General features: G+C 37.5%; 1 long non-coding RNA gene across 1 annotated transcript in view; it reads left to right on the top strand.

The window, feature by feature from the left end:
• The window catches only part of LOC141278282 (uncharacterized), a 247,517-nt gene that overhangs the window by 123,093 nt on the left and 109,140 nt on the right, over window positions 1-15,284 (top strand). The window contains exon 3 of the long non-coding RNA XR_012330705.1: window positions 34-144. This is a non-coding gene — a long non-coding RNA (uncharacterized lncRNA). The remainder of the gene's footprint in view (window positions 1-33; window positions 145-15,284) is intronic.

Raw genomic sequence — 15,284 nt, 5'->3', positions numbered from 1 at the left:
AATAATAATATGTTTGCTTGAATTATTTTCCAGGAACTTGGAGTCAACTGCGCCTAGTTCAGCTAGGCTGAGAGTCAGCTGTGTCTAGTTGAAGCTGAGGTGGTTGAGACTGGATAGGAGCACCAACCCTTCAACTGGGCATGCGTGAGTGTCCCGCTCGTGACGTATTTTTATATCAGAGGGCTGAAAACTCCACCCTCAGCACATTCAGAGACCCATAACCTAGTCACACTTGTGCAGGATGATTACCGCACCTTTTTCCAATTACCTTTCCTCATGCCTCCCATGCTCCCCACGCCTCAGACCTCCCTGCTGCTTTATTCGTTATCCTATAAATATCCCCCAAGCTCCTTACTTCCGGGAAGCAGATTTGGGATTTGTTCTCCGTCTCTTAGCTCGGCTGCCTTGCAAATAATCCCTCTCTTCGCTGTGAACCTTCATGTCTCAGTGTCTTGGCTTGCCGTGCATCTGGAAAAATGAACCTGGTTTGGCAACACTGTTTCCAGGTAAGGTCACCCTCGCAGATCTGAGTGAAGTGAGGTAGTCTAAGATATGCGGCTGTCCATGAGAAAAATGTTCCAGGCAGAGGAAATTACAAGAGCAAAGGTTCTGAGGTAAGAATGTACTTAGAGGGTTCCATGAACATTAGGAGATGACAGTGGCTGCAGCAGAGTAAGCAATGGGAAGATGAGTAGGATATAAGACCAGAGAGGTAGTAGAGATAAGATTATACAAAGCTGTGTAGGCCATGTTGACAGTTTTGGCTTTTCTTGGGAGTGAGCTGGGAAGCCACTGGAAGGTTTAAGCAGGGAAATGATATGATCTGACTTCGGCTTTGATTTTAAGTTTTAATTTTTTATAGACATATAATTGACGTACAATATGAGTTTCAGGTATAATGCATAATGATTTGATGTTTGCATGCATTATGAAATGATCATCATGATAAGTCTAGTCCTCTGCCCCCATACAGTTATAACAATGTTTCCTTATGCTGTATATTACATCCCCATGACTTACTGTAAAACTGGAAGTTTCACCTCTTAATCACCTTCACCTGTTTCGCCCCTCCCCCACTGGAAACCACCTGTTTGTTTTCTGTATGTCTGATCCTGTTTTTATTTTGGTTTGTTTTGCTTTTACGATTTTGCATATAAGTGAGATCATATGGTATTTGTTTTTCTCTGACTTATTTCACATAGCATTACACTTTCTGATCCATCCATGTTGTCAAGAATGGCAAGATTTCATTCTTTTCTGTTTTATACTTTATTGTACCTATATACAACATCATCTTTATCCATTTGTCTATTGATAGACACTTAGATTGCTTCCATATCTTGGCTATTGTAAATAAGCTGCAGTGAACCTTAGAGTGCAGATATCTTTTTGAATTAGTGTTTTTATTTTCTTCAGGTAAATACCCAGGAGTAGAATTGCTGGGTTGTACAGCAGTTCAATTGTTAATTGACATCAGAGAGTGTGATGCCTCCAACTTTGATGTTCTTTCTCATGATAGTTTTGGCTATTCAGAGTCTTTTGTGTTTCCATACAAATTTTAGGATTATTTGTTCTAATTCTGTGGAAAATACTATGGGTATTTTGATAGTGATTGCATTGAGTCTGTAGATGGCTCTGGGTAGAATAGTCATTTTAACAATATAATATTTTCCAGTCCATGAGGACAGTTTATCCATTTGTTTGTGATGTCTTCAATTTCATTCATCAACATCTTATAGTTTATTTCTAGGTATTAAATTCTCTTTGGTGCAATTGTAAATGGGATTGTTTTCTTAATTTCTCTTTCCAATAGTTCATCTTTAGTGTATAGAAATGCAAGAGATTTCTGAATAGTAACCTAGTATCCTGCGACCTTGGTGAATTCATTTATTAATTCTTATACTTTTGGAATGAAGACTTTAGGGTTTTCTAAATAAAGTATGTCATCTGCAAATAGTGCAGTTTTACCTCTTACCTTCCAATTTGGATACCTTTTTATTTCTTGTCTGATCGCTGTGGCTAAGACTTCCAGTACTATGTTAAATATAAGTGGCAAGAGTGGGCATTGTTGTCTTGTTTCTGAATTTAGTGGGAAAGGCTTTCGGCTTTTCAGCATTTAGTATGATGTTGGCTGTGGGTTTGTCATAAATGGCCTTTATTATGTTGAGATATGTTCCCTCTGTGCCTACTTGGTGGAAAGTTTTTATCATAAATGATGTTGAATTTTGTCAAAAGCTTTTTCTGTATCTGAGATGATCATATGGTTTGTATTCTTCAATTTATTACTGTGTATCACACTGATAGATTTGCAGATATTGAACCATATTTGCATTCCTGGGATAAATCCCACTTAATCGTGGTGTATGAATTTTTAATGTATTGTTGAATTTGGTTTGCTAATATTCTCTGAAGAATTTTTGCATCTGTGTTCATCAGTGATATTGGCCTGTATTTTATTTTTTTGTGATGAATGACTTGGTCTGGTTTTGGTATTAGGGTGATGCTTGCCTTGTAAAATGAATTCAGAAGTATTCCTTTCTCTTTAATTTTTTGGAATAGTTTGAGAAGGATAGGTGGTAACTCTTCTTTAAATGTTCCATAGAATTCAACTGTAGGGCCATCTGGCCCTGGAGTTTTGTTGTTAGTTTTTTATGACTGATTCAATGTTATTATTTGTAATCAGTTTACTCATATTTTCTATTTCTTCCTGATTCAGTCTTGGGAGCTTTTATATTTCTAGGAATTTGTCCATTTCTTCTAGGTTGTCCATTTTATTGGGGAATAATTGTTTGTAGTCATCTCTTCTGATCCTTTGTATTTCTGTAGTGTCAGTTGTAACGTCTCTTCTTTCATTTCTGATTCTATTTATTTGGGTTCTCTCTTTTTTTCTTGATGAGCCTGGATAAAGGTTTATCAATTTTATCTTTTCAAAGAACCAGCTCTTAGTTTCATTTATTTATTTATTTTTAGTCTCTATATCATCTATGTCCACACTGATCTGTATTATTTCTTTCCTTCTACCAACTTTGGGTTTTGTTTGTTCTTCTTTTTCTTGCTCCTTTAGTCATAAGGTTAAATTGTTTGGTTGAGATTTTTCTTGTTTCCTGAGGTAGGCTTGTATTACTATAAACTTTCCCTTTAGAACTTCCTTTCTGCCACAAACCATATATTTTGGATTGTCCTGTTCCCATTTTCATTTGTCTCCAGGCATTTTAAAATTTCCTCTTTGATTTCTTCAGTGACCCATTGGTTGTTTAGTAGCATTTTGTTTAGCATCCACATGTTTGTGTTTTTTGCAGTTTTTTCCCTTGTAGTTGATTTCTAGTCTCATAGCACTGTGGTTGGAAAAGATGCTTGATGTGATTTCAGTCTTCTTAAATTCATTGAGACTTGTTTTATAGCCTAGCATGTGATCCATCCTGGAGGATGTTCCATGTGCACTTGAAAAGAATGTGTATTCGGCTGCTTTTGGATGGAATATTCTACATATATCAAGTTCACTTGGTCCAATGTGTCATTTAAAGCTGTGTTTCCTTATTGATTTTCTGTCTAGATTGTCTGTCTATTGATATAATTGGGTTTTAAAGTTTCCTACTATTATGTTAATATCAATGTCTTTCCTTGTGTTTGGTAATATTTGCTTTATGTATTTTGCTTTATGTATTTAAGTGCTCCTATATTGTGTGTATATATACTTACAGTTATATCTTCTTGTTGAATTTATCCCTTTATCATTATGTAATGTCCTTGTCTCTTGTTACAGTCTTTGATTTAAATTATACTTTGTCTGATCTGAGTACTGCTGCCCCAGGTTCTTTTCATTTCTATTTGCAAGGAATAGCATTTACCATCCCCTCACTTTCAGTCTGTGAGTGTCTTTAGATCTGAAGTAAGTCTCTTGTAGGCAGCATATATATGGTTATGGTTGTTTTTGTTGTTGTTCTAAATCCATTCAGCCAGGTCTTCCCTGGTGGTCCAGTGGTTAAGCCTCTGTGCTCCCAGTGCAGGGGGCCTGGGTTTGATCCCTAGTCAGGGAATTAGATCCTGCATGCCACAACTAAAAGAGCCCGCATGCTGCAACTAAAGGTCCCACAGTGGCAACGAAGATCCTATGTGCTGCAATGAAGATCCTGCATGCTGCAACTAAGACCCAGCACAGCCAAATACATAAATAAATAAATATTTATTTATTTTTTGCAGTACGTGGGCCTCTCACTGTTGTGGCCTCTCCCATTGTGGAGCACAGGCTCCGGATGCACAGGCTCAGCAGCCATGGCTCATGGGCCTAGCCGCTGCACGGCATGTGGGATCTTCCCGGACCAGGGCACGAACCCGTGTCCCCTGCATTGGCAGGTGGACTCTCAACCACTGCGCCACCAGGGAAGCCCATAAATAAATAGTTAAAAATAAATAAATAAATCCATTCAGCCACTCTGTGACTTTTGATTGAGGAATTTAGTCCATTTATAGTTAAAGTGATTATTGATATATTCTTACTACCATTTTGTTCATTGTTTTCTGATTGCTTTTGTAGTTCTTTTTTCTTCTTCTTTTTCCCTCTTTCCATGTGATATGATGACTATTTTTAGTATTATGTTTGGATTCCTTTTCTGTTTGGGCTTCCTTTTCTGTTTTGGATTCCTTTTCCTTTTTGTGTTTATCCATTATAAACTTGGTTTTTGGTTACCATGAGGTTTATATATAACAACATATCTGATTATTTTAAGTTGATGAATTCTAACAACCTGCATTTTTATTCCTCCCCCACCATGTTTAATTTTTAAAAATTAATTAATTAATTAATTTGGCTGTGTTGGGTCTCTGTTGCTGCGTGTGGGCTTTTTTCTAGTTGCAGCGAGCAGGGGCTACTCTTCGTTGTGGTGTGCGGGCTTCTCATTGCGGTGGCTTCTCTTCTTGCAGAGCAGAGGCTTTAGATGCTCAGGCTTCAGTAGTTGTGGCACGCAGGCTCAGTAGTTGTGGCTTGTGGGCTCTAGAGCACAGGCTCAGTAGTTGTGGCACACGGGCTTAGTTGCTCTGCGGCATGTGGGATCTTCCTGGACCAGGGCTCGAACCCGTGTCTCCCACATTGGCAGGCAGATTCTTAACCACTGTGCCACCAGGGAAGTCCCTTGTGTAATGTTTTTGACAACATATTTCACATCTCTTTGTTTTGTGTATCCCTTAACTACATATTGTGGATATAGATGATTTTACTTTTTAATTTTTACTAGATTTATAAGTGATTAATATACTACCTATTGTATATTTGCCTTTACCATTGAGATTTTTTAAAATAATTTTTTATAATTTTAATATTTCTACTTGTGAACTCCACCCCCCCCCCCCCCAACTTAGAGAAGTCCCTTTAATATTTCTTTTAAAGCTGGTTTTGTTGTGCTGAATTCTTTTAGCTTTTGCTTGTCTGTAAAACTCTCTTTCCTTCAAATCTGAATGATAACCTTGCTGGGTAAAGTATTCTTAGTTGTAGGATTTTTCATTTCCTCACTTTGAATATATTGTGCTACTCCTTTCTGGCCTGCAAACTTTCTGCTGAAAAGTCAGCTGAGAGTCTTATGGGAGTTCCCTTGTACATAACTAGTTGTATTTCTCTTGCTGCTCTTAAAACTCTGCGTTTATGTTTAATTTTTGCTATTTTAATTATAATGTCTCTTGGACTTCTTTGGGTTCATATTGTTTGGCACTCTGTTTTTCCTGGTTCTGGATGTCTTTTTCCCACATAAGGGAAGTTTTCAGCCATTACTTCTTCAACTAATTTCTCTGCCCCTTTTCCTTCTCTTTCTGGGACCCCTATAATGTGAATGTTAGTATGCTTGATGCTGTCTCAGAGATCTCTTAAACTATCCTCATTTAACAATTTTTTTCCTTTTTTTCTGTTCACCTTGGATGATTTTCAATATTCTGTCTTCCGTTTGCTAATCCGTTCCTCTGTATCATGTAATCTGCTGTTGATTCCTTCTAGTGTATTTTTTACTTCAGTTATTGTATTCTTCAGCTCTGTTAGGTTCTTTATGATTTCTCACTTTGTTAAAATTCTCAGCATGTTCATCTATTCATCTCCTTAGTTCATTGAGCATCTTTATGATTATTACCTTGAACTCTTTGTTGGGTGGATTACCTATCTCTACTTTAATTCTTTTTCTGAGGTTTTTGTCTTGTTCCTCTGTTTGGAAGATATTCCTCTGTCTCTTCATTTTGCCTAGTTCTATGTGTTTATTTCTATGTATTAGGTAGGTCATTTATGTTTCCTGATCTTGGAGAAGTGGCCTTATGTAAGAGAAGCCCTATGAGACATACTCCCTTCTGTTATGAGTATATAGCTCATACCAGAGCTATATGCTCTAGGAGTACTCACTATGTGGGCTGTGTGGGCCCTTCTGTTGTGGCAGGGCCAACTACTGTGGACACCATGGTAGGTAATGTTGGCCCCTGCCCAGTTGGCTGCCAGTCCCTGCCTTTTGTGGTCACTGCTGGCCTATTGGTCAGCAGGGCCAGGTCCTGGGGTGGATGGCTGTGTGGCCTGGAGGGTCCTGGGGTTGTTTCTGGCCTGCTGGTGGGTGGGTAAGCCCCCAGCACTAATAGACTAGAGGGAGGTCTCCAAAATGGTGCTTGTCAGCACCAGTATCCTTAGGGTAGAATGAGTTCCCCCAAATGGCTGCTGTCTGCATCTGTCTCCAATGGGAGTCCTAGTTGCCTCCTACCTCTCCAGGAGGCTCTCCAAGATCAGTGAGTAGGTTTGACCTAGGGTCCGTTCAAGTTACTGCCTGTGTGCTGGGCCTCAGAGCACGTGAGATTTTGTGCATGCCCATTAAGAGTGCAACCTCTGTTTCCTACAGCCCTCCAGCTCTCCCATAGACAAGTCCTACTGGCCTTCAAAGCCAGAAGTTGCAGGGGCTTGTCTTTTCCATGCAGAACCCCTGGTTTGGGCAGCCCATGTGAGGCTCCATAACCTTGATCCTTGGGGAGAACCTCTGCAGTCGTGATTATCTTCCCATTTGTGGGTCACCTTCCTGGGAGTGTGGGTCTTAACTATACCATGTTTCTGCCCCACCTACCTATCTTGTTGTGGCTCCTTCTTTATATCTTTAGTTGTGGAAATTTTTTAATGCTAGTCTTTAGGTTGTTCTCATAGATGTTTGCTCTGTAAGTAGATGTAATTTTAGTGTGCTGATGGAAGGAGGTGAGCTCAGAGTCTCTGTACTCCACCATTTTGGCCGCCAGTCTGGCTTAGATTTTAAAAGGATCACTCTGACTGCTATATTGAGGATAGATCTTAGAAAGTAGGAGAGGTGCTGGAGATATAACTGTGAACAAAAGTAGACATTCTAATGATCTGAGCCCTTGAGGAACATATAGAGTAGCATTAGGTAAGCAAAAGAGAAAAAAATAATCTCATAAATAAAAGTAAAATTATCATATGATAAATGCAGTGAGAATGCCTAACAGGGGACCTCTGTAGTTAGTAGGAGAGAGTTCTGCAAATGGTGTTCTGGGGAGTGTTTGAGCTGAGAGTTGAAAAATGAGCAGCAGCAAGTTGAAGGGTGAGAAGGAGCTAGGCAAAAGGTGCTCCATGTAGATTATGTGCTTATTTACTTTTGAGGTTTAAACTATTACCTGGATTGTCAATCTAAAGTGGCAGTTCTTAAAGCACAGTTTGTGCATCTTTGGAGGGCTTTATGAGATCCTTTGGGAGATCTTCAAAGCCAAAACTATTTTCATTAAATCTTACCAGGTGTTGTGTGCCTTCTTCACTGTAATTTTCTCCAAGTGTATAGAGTGTGAAAAGGTCACTGATATGGTTTCAGATACCACATTGCAACTGATTGTTAAGAAACTATCCCTGGTTGAGTTCTGGTGTGGTATCAAAGAAAAATATCCACAATTATCTGAAAAATTTATTGAAATACTTTTTCAGTTACCTGACTGTGTGAGGCCAGATTTTCTTCACATACTTCAACCAAAGTGATCTATTCCAATACACTGAATGCAGTAGCAGACATGAGACTCCAGCTTAACAGGGACAGACAGTAAAGAGATTTGCAGAAATCCACTCTTCTTGCTGATTTTTTTTTTGAAAATATATTCTTTATAAAAATATATGCAATGTGTTTATTGTTATTTAAATGAACTAGTATGTACATATATTAATTTCTCAGTTTTAATTTATAATGTGGTAAGTATAGATATAACCCATACAAACAAAAGCTTTTGGGGGTCCTCAATAATTTTTGAGTCTTGATACTAAAAAGTTTGAGACCCTCTGATCCAGATTATAAATTGTCAGCAGCAATGGCAGGGTCCATTTCTGTTCATCTTTGTCTCCCTAGGAACTAGCAGTGTGTAGCAAGTTATAAATTCTTTTGAAATTAATTACTTCATATATTCTACTCCTATACCTATAACCTAGCCTTAACCTCTTCTTCAGTCCTGTATTTTGATCTGTCTGTTAAACCATTCCACTTTAATTCCTCTTTGAATAGTACCTTTTATATGTAAAATTGAACTCATCACTGGAGTATCTCGTCCTCGTAACTTTTCTCTTTCATTTAAGATATTGATTTTTATCTGAAATAATTTTCATGGCTTTTCCAAAGAGTAAAACTGTAGTTACGGCCTACTTTTATAGATTTTTCTTTTTCCACCTTCTTTTATAGCAGCGGTTCTCAAATATTTTGTGCATCCGAATCACATGCATCCGAATCACAGATTTCTATGTTTCTGATTCTGTGGGCCTGAGATGGGACCTGAGAATTTGAATCTCTAACAAGTGATGCTGATGCTCCTGGTCTGAGGACCTACTTTAGGAACTACTGATGTATACCATTTTAGCTGAAATACTCACCAATCATCACATATGCCTTGTGTTTCCTTACTCTATATTTTGCTCATATACTTACTCTGTGCTTATGTAACTCCTCTCTGTTGAAGACTCAGTCTAAATCTTTTGGCTTTTACTTTCTGTTTTAGATGTAACTCTTCTGAGAGTCCTTTGAACTCCTGTACTACTCAGTTTTTGTATTCACATTTTCTTTTATTGCCTTGCATAGTGCATATATATTATTTTCAATTGTCTTTTCCTTTTTTAAAACGGTGAGGTAGGGCTTCCCTGGTGGCGCAGTGGTTGAGAGTCCGCCTGCCGATGCAGGGTACATGGGTTCGTGCCCCGGTCCGGGAAGATCCCACATGCCGCAGAGCGCCTGGGCCCGTGAGCCATGGCCGCTGAGCCTGCGCGTCCGGAGCCTGTGCTCCGCAACGGGAGAGGCCACGGCAGTGAGAGGCCCGCGTACCGCAAAAAAAACAAAAACAAAAAACAGTGAGGTATTAAATATAGAAGTACACAAACCTTAAGCATGGAGCTCAATGATTTTTTATGTAATCATCACCTAAATATAAAAATATATCAGAAATATTCTATATGACTCCCTCATATCCTTCAGTCATATACCAGTATTCTTTTCACTTATCACTGTGGATCTTACAGTATGTACTCTTTTCTGTTTGGCCTCTTTTGTTAAACATTGTTTGTTTGAGATTCCTCCATATTGTTGCATGTTTTGGTAATTTATTCTTTTCTATTGCTGAGTTGTATTCTAATGTGTGACTCTACCATAATTAATTTATCTGTTCTACTTTTGAATGACAGTTGGATTGTTTCCAGTATTTGCTGTTATGAAATTACTGTCACCAACATTCTTGTATCATTTTTAGTGGACAGAAGTACTCATTTCTGTTGGGTGTATGCCCAGGAGTGGAATTTTTGTGTCACATATAGGCATATGTATATCTTTACTAGCTTTACTAGATGCTGCCAAACATTTTCCCAGAATAGTTTTACCAGCTATGTTTCCATCAGTAATATATGAGAGTTTTAATTGCTCCACATTCTTGCCATTTAGTATTGTCTATTTAATTTTACCATTGTGGGTTTAATTTGCATTTCCCATTGAATAATGATATTGAGAATTTTCTTATGTTTATTGGGCAGTTTCTTTTGTTTTTTAGTTAAGGTTTTTTTGTTTTTTACTTTTTACCCATTAAAAAATAGTGTTGTTTGTCTTTTTTCTCATTGATTTACAAGAGTAGTTCTTAATGTTTTGGATATAATTCCATCCTTGAACATAGGCTTTGCAGTTATATTATCTAGTCAGTGCTGCCTTTTCACTCTTTTAATGTTGTACTTTGATAAAAAGAAGTTCTTAATTTAAATGAAGTCCAATTTATCAAATTTTTTTATGGTTAGTGCTTTTTCTGGTCTGCATAAGAAGTTTTTGCTCCAAGCTTATGAAGATACTTTCCTATGGTCTCTTCTAGAAGATTTATTGTTTTGGTTTGTACAGTACATCTGTGATCCACCTTGAATTAACTTTTGTATATGGTTGAGGGGTCACCTTTTCTCCTCATATTATTCTTATATATTTATAACTATATTCATATTTATAAATGTTTATGTAGTTGCTCCAGCACCTTTGTTTAAAAGGGTGTCTTTTTCCACACTGAATTGCAATTAGTGTCTTGGTAATAATGTGACTCTGTGTGTGTGTGTGTGCCTATTTTTGTATTCTATTCTCTTCCTTCAATCTAAGGCAATACAATACTGTCTGAATTACCATAGCTTTTTTTTTTTCTGTACGCGGGCCTCTCACTGCTGTGGCCTCTCCCGTTGCGGAGCACAGGCTCCAGACGCGCAGGCCCAGCGGCTTTGCGGCATGTGGGATCTTCCTGGACCGGGGCACGAACCCGTATCCCCTGCATCAGCAGGCAGACTCTCAACCACTGTGCCACCAGGGAAGCCCTACCATAGCTTTATATGAGTGTTCATGCCCAGTAGTATAAGTCCTCCAGTTTTCCTGTTCTTTTGTATTTCCTTGGCCAATTTAGGGCTTTTGCATTTCCATGTAAATTTTATATAGAAATTTTATGAATAGTTCCTACCTCAAAGTGTTTCTACCCCCAAACCCTTCTATTCCTAGTTTGCTGATATAGTTTTTTAGTCATGAATGAATATTGAAATTTATTACATGTTTACATATTTTTTTTTCCTGCACCTTTTTAGATAGGTGTAGGAAGTCTTGGGTTTTATCCTTTATTTTGTTAATGCTGTGCAGTCATCTTGATTTATTCTCAAATGTTAAGCTATTCTTTCATTCCTGGTGTAAACCCTACTTTATTATGATATCCTATTCTTATTTATAATCAATTTGCATTAAATCTGCTAATATTTTGTCTAAGGTTCTTGTGCATATGTTCATGAGGGATATTAGCCTATAACGTTTTTTTGTAACGTTTTTCAGGTTTTGGTATGATGATAATGCTGACCTTATGAAATGATTTGGAAAGTGTTACTCTTTTTCTCTGAAAGAGTTTGTGTAAGAGTAGTAGTGTTTTCCTTAAAAATGTTTGGAAGAATTTACCAGTGAAAATCTGGGACTAGACTTTTCATTATTATAGTTGTTGAGGAGTTTTAAATTATCATTTTACTTTCTTCAATAGGTATAGGAATATTCAGATTTTATATCTTTTTGTGTCATTTTTGGTAAGTTGTAGTTTTCAAGTTTGTTTTTATCTAAATTTTCAAATTTATCGATAGAAATGATTATATTTTATCTTTTTAAAATCTGTAGGATCTGTAGGGAATGCTCTCTTTTTAAATTTCCATTATTGATAATTTGTGAGGTTCTTTCCCATTTCTGCTCAGTCTTCCTAGGGTTTTTATTAATTTAAATAAATTAATTTAATTTTTATATAATTTAAATTATATTTTATTTTTATTTTGTTTATTTTGCTCTTTTTTTTTTTCTTGCAGATTACTTTGCCATTTGTTTTCTAGCTCTCCTTGAGGTGGAAATTTTATGTATTTTTCAATATTTCTATTTTATTTGTTTCCAGCTATAACCATCTAAGCACTGCTTTAGCTACATTTTTTCAAGCTCTCACATATTGGTTTTTCATTACTATTCACTTAAATTCCATTGTGTTTTTTTCTTTGACCCATAACTCAATTAGATTTGTGTTGCCTAATTTCTAAGCATTTAGAGCTTTTCTAGTTACCTTTTTATTATTGAGTGCTTCTTTTTTTTATTTTATTTTTTTATGCGGTACACGGGCCTCTCACTGCTGTGGCCTCTCCCGCCGCGGAGCACAGGCTCCAGATGCGCAGGCCCAGTGGCCATGACCCACAGGCCCAGCCACTCCATGGCACGTGGGATCCTCCCCGACCGGGGCACGTACCCACATCCCCTGCATCGGCAGGCGGACCCCCAACCACTGCGCCACCAGGGAAACCCTATTGAGTGCTTCTTAAATTTCATTATGGTGAGAGAGCATACTCTGTATGTTACAGTACTGTGAAATTTTTAATACTTGTTTTATGATCCAGCATATAGTCTGTTTTGTTAAATGATTCATTATCCCTCAAGTGGACATATATTGTCATTGGGTATAGTGTTCTATATGTCAGTTTTGTCTAGCTGGTTAACCATGTTCTTCAAATGTTTTATATCTTCACTGACTTTTTTTTGTTTGTTTGCTTATTCTATCAGATATTCAGAGAGGTCTTAAAATTTTTTTAAAATTTAGATGTAATTGACATTAGTTTCAGGTGTACAATATAATGATTTGATATTTAAATATGTTGCAAAATAATCACCAAAAAACTCTAGCTAAAATGTATCACCATACATAGTTAACGCATTTTTTTCTTGTGATGAAAACTTAAGATATACTCTCTTAGCAACTTTTAAGTATACAATACAGTATTATTAACTATTGTCCCCATGCTGTATATTACATCCCCATCACTTACTTTATAGCTGGGAATTTGTACTTTTTAACCCTTTTCATCCATGTAGCCCACTCCCCATCCCTCACCTTTGGCAACCAGCAATTTGTTCTGTGTATCCATCAACTTGTGTTTCTTTGTTTGTTTTTAGGATCCACACATAAGTGAGATCATATGGTATTTGTCTTTCTCTGTCTGACTTATTTCACTTAGCATAATGTTCCCAAGTTTCCATCCATGTTGTGGCAAATGACAGGATTTCTTCTTTTTATGATTGAATTATATATAAATCTCACATCAAATTTTCTTTATCCATTCATTCATGGATGGAAACTTAGGTTGCTTCCTTATCTTGGCCATTGTAAGTAATGCTGAAGTGAACATGGAGGGTGCATATATCTTTTCTAATCAGTGTTTTTATTTTCTTTGGATAAATATCCAGAAGTGGAATTGCTGGATCATATGGCAGTTGTGTTTTTAGTTTTTGTGGAATCTTCATGCTGTTCTCCACAGTGGCTGCACCGATCTGCATTCCACTAACAGTGCCTGATGTTTCCCTTTTCTCATGTCCTTGCCAACACTTGTTAATTGTCTTTTTTTTTTTTTTGCAGTACGCGGGCCTCTCACTGCTGTGGTCTCTCCCATTGCAGAGCACAGGCTCTGGACATGCAGGCCCAGAGGCCATGGCTCACGGGCCCAGCCGCTCTGCGGCATGTGGAATCCTCCTGGACCAGGGCACAAACCTGCGTCCCCTGCATTGGCAGGCAGACTCTCAACCACTGCGCCACCAGGGAAGCCCTAATTGTCTTTTTGATAATAGCCATTCTAACAAGTGTGAGATGATATCTCATTGTGGTTTTGATTTGCATTTCCTTGATTAGTGGTGTTGAGCATCTTTCTTCATATACCTGTTTGTCATATGTATGTCTTCTTTGGAAAAATGTCTATTCAGATCCTCTGCCCATTTTTAATTGGATTGTTGTTGTTGCTATTGAGCTGGATGGTTCTTCATACATTTTGGATATTAACTCCTTATCAGGTACATGACTTGCAAATATTTTCGTCTATTGAGTAGGTTGCTTTTTCAACCATGTTGATGGTTTCCTTTGCTGTGCAGAAGCTTTTAAGTTTGATGTCATTCCACTTATTTATTTTTGCATTTATTGCCTTTGATTTTGGTATCAAATCAAGAAAAATCATTGCCAAGATTGATATCACGGAGCTTGCTGCTTATTTTTTTTCTTTAGGAGTTTTATGGTTTCAGATCTTACGTTAAAATCTTTGATCAGTTTTGAGTTATTTTTTGATTATGGTGTAAGATAGCAGTCCAGTTTCCTTCTTTTGCACGTGGCAATCCAGTTTTCCCAACACCATTTATTGAAGAGACTGATCTTTCCCCATTGTATATTCTTGGCTGCTTTGTTATAAATGTATTGACCAGATATATGTGTGGGTTTATTTCTGGACTCTTTATTTGGTTCCGTTGAACTATGTATCTGTTTTTTTTTATTGGAGTATAGTTGATTTACAATGTGTTAGTTTCTGCTGTACAGCAAAGTGAATCAGTTATACACATACATATATCCAGTCTTTTTTAGATTCTTTTCCCATATAGGTCATTACAGAGTACTGAGTAGAGTTCCCTGTGCTATACAGTAAGTCCTAATTAGCTACCTGTTTTATATATCGTAGTGTGTACATGTCAATCCCAATATCCCAATTTATCCCTTCCCCCCCTTTCCCCCCTGGTAACCATAAGTTTGTTTTCTACATCTGTGACTCTATTTCTGTTTTGTAAATAAGTTCATTTGTACCCTTTTTTTAGATTCTACATATAAGCAATATCATATGATATTTGTCTTTCTCTGACTTATTTCACTCAGTATGACAATCTCTAGGTCCATCTGCATGTATCTTTTTGAATTATGGCTTTCTCTGGATATGTATGTATCTGTTTTTATGCCAGTACTACAGATGTGATTACTATAGCTTTGTAATGTAGTTTGAAATTGGGGATTGTGAAGTCTCTAGCTTTGGTTTTCTTTCTCAAGATTGCTTTGGCTTTTTGGAATATTTTATGGTTCCATACAAATTTTAGAACTTTTTCTTTTTTTAAATATTTATTTAATTTATTTTTTTTTGGCTGTGTTGGGTCTTTGTTGCTGCACAGGGGCTTTCTCTAGTTGTGGAAAGCGGGAGATACTCTTTGTTGCGGTGCTCAGGCTTCTCATTGCAGTGGCTTCGCTTGTTGCGGAGGATGGGCTCTAGGCACGCAGGCTTTAGTAGTTGCAACATGTGGGCTCAGTAGCTGTGGCTCACGGACTCTAGAGAACAGGCTCAATAGTTGTGGCACATGGGCTTAGTTGCTCCACGGCATGTAGGATCTTACTGGACCAGGGCTCAAACCCATGTCCCCTGCATTGGCAGGTGGATTCTCAATCACTGTGCCACCAGGGAAGCCCTGGAACTTTTTCTATTTCTGTGAAAA

The sequence above is a fragment of the Tursiops truncatus genome, chromosome 3 (genome assembly GCF_011762595.2).
Source record: "Tursiops truncatus isolate mTurTru1 chromosome 3, mTurTru1.mat.Y, whole genome shotgun sequence".
Taxonomy (NCBI): Eukaryota; Metazoa; Chordata; class Mammalia; order Artiodactyla; family Delphinidae; genus Tursiops; species Tursiops truncatus.
The sequence above is the reverse complement of the archived record's forward strand: the minus strand, read 5'-3'. Positions and strand labels throughout refer to the sequence as shown.